Genomic DNA, 2,234 nt, shown 5'->3' with positions numbered 1-2,234 from the left:
GTAAGATTAAAGTCAACTATTGTACGGCGTATATTTTGAAGTAAAGGCTTTAAAACCAAGTTAGTACAAACATTGCTAATGTCACATAACTTTCCCGATATGTGGCCAACAGTAATGTTTTAATGTTCTTCATTATAACAACATTTGCGCATAAATAAGTGACATAATATTCAGTACTTACTTCTGAAAGTTTACTCTTCGGCGGCTCCGCTTCTGCCGTTTTTTTCGGCAAAATTATCCACACCACCGCCGCGCTGTGAAATCTGGGATATGTTGGGCCCATCCTTAAAATTCAGGGAAATTAAGGAAGCATTTGAGGGCCGCATTTCGAGCAGCCTTTGAATTGGGACAGCCTTCGTCGTGTCGCTGTGCCGTAATCGGCCTTAAAATGCGGCCTTTAAGGCTGCAGACCCTGAATTGGGATACAGCCCAAATCCGGTCATTGGAACTTCCTGGCTTGTGAAGTTAGTAGGTAACAAAAGCTCAACACTGCCCCTAGCGTCCTGGAGCACTTCCATTGTGTTTTGGAAATTTGCATGTGTTTTGGATTTTGCAAGTGTTTTGGATTTTGCAAGTGTTTTGGAGTTTGCAAGTGTTTTGGAGTTTGTACGTGCTTTGTCTCTAGGGGCCACCGTAATTATCCAGTACCATATCAGTATATTCCTTCTAGTGTCATTAAAATATCAATATTTAACAGTTGTAAAATGGGAATATTGGCTGCTTTATTTATTTTGTAAATACATATTGAACCAAAGCCACAGCCCTCTTATTTAATTTGCTCTTGAGCCACCTTAAATATAGCCTTTTACGGCACAGCCATTTTCATTGCAGTTAATTGCAGGTTTCATGCACAATGAGGGAAAACCCTATCTGGCTGATTGATAACATTTCATAAAAGGTTGGCATGAGCTCTGTGTGTCAACATAAAAGCATTAGCTAGCAGGGAACACGCCGCCCTGCATCAGCAACTACTGTCAAGATGTTTTCGAGTCAAGCACCTAACCCTCCAGCCGCTCCAGTGGAACAGCTCAGTGACCATCTCTACAAGGCTGTGGTTGTACTCTGCAGATCCCAAGTGAAAATCTGTGATTGAGTGTAAAGCTCTGGTTGCCTTGTGGAAGAGTGTATTTTACAACAGAACAATGTTCATTTGGATGATTTTTTTGTGTGGACAAAATAAGAAATAATACCATATCACAGCACAGGCAGGTGGGAAAGTAGGTTACGTTTGCGTAATAGCAAACATGGACCCGAGCCATATCATTTCCTTTTGTCTGATTTAAGCTTTGATAACATCATCTCGCTATGACCTATATTCTGAGTTCATCATTTTCCAGCTGTGCTACATCATCCCCTCCCCTCCCAATCCTGTGTAATTCTGTTTTGTTTTGTTTTTTCCAGAGGACACTGATGATTCATACTCTAATTCACCAGTTTGGGGTATTTGTGTGGAAGATGTGGAGAGAGGGAATAGTGAGAGACAAATTAAGAGAAAAGGAGAAGCGGAGAGCGGGTAAAGAGATAAGAGGGAGAGATTGTGAGCCAAGGAAGGAGACTTATAAGCTATTTTTAGTCGCCAGCTGTGTGAGTCATTCTGAAACAGTGATGAGGAGACCTGCTGGTAGATGTTGGCGTAGAGGGGATTGCGACGCGTTCTTGTGACACACTTTGAAGCGTGTGGGGGCTCCTATAGACGAACATGTATTAAATATGTGCTCCAGTCTGGGTTGTGACAGGCTGGATTAGCATAAAACTCTGTGGGAAAATATTCTTTAGCCATGATTTTGTGCCCTAAATTAATGGCACATGGTTTGAACACGAGTATCCAACAGACTAGTGATGGGATTTCCGGCTCTTTCAGCTCGGTTCACTAAAAAGAGGGAGCTCTTTCGGCTCCCAACTGGCTCTTCAGGTTGTTTTGTTGCTTTAATTAATTAATTATCAACAACAATATAAAATTATGCACAAAAGGAATTAGTAATGTAAAAAAACATGGTTTTCTTTATGTCTGTTTATATATAAATATTTATGGGGCCCCTAAAGACGAAACACGTACAAACTCCAAAGCACTTAGAAACTCCAAAGCACATACAAACTCCAAAACACATTTCTAGCGTTAACTGAACTTCCAAAACAGAGCTACCTAGATCACTTAAATTACACAATCGAATTCATATGTCTATAGTTTTTGTATTAATACACAAACACTCATATATATATATATTCAAATAATT

Source organism: Pundamilia nyererei, unplaced genomic scaffold, assembly GCF_000239375.1.
Source record: "Pundamilia nyererei isolate P.nyererei 1_Seehausen unplaced genomic scaffold, PunNye1.0 scaffold00094, whole genome shotgun sequence".
Lineage (NCBI taxonomy): Eukaryota > Metazoa > Chordata > Actinopteri > Cichliformes > Cichlidae > Pundamilia > Pundamilia nyererei.
Note: the sequence above shows the minus strand (reverse complement) of the source record.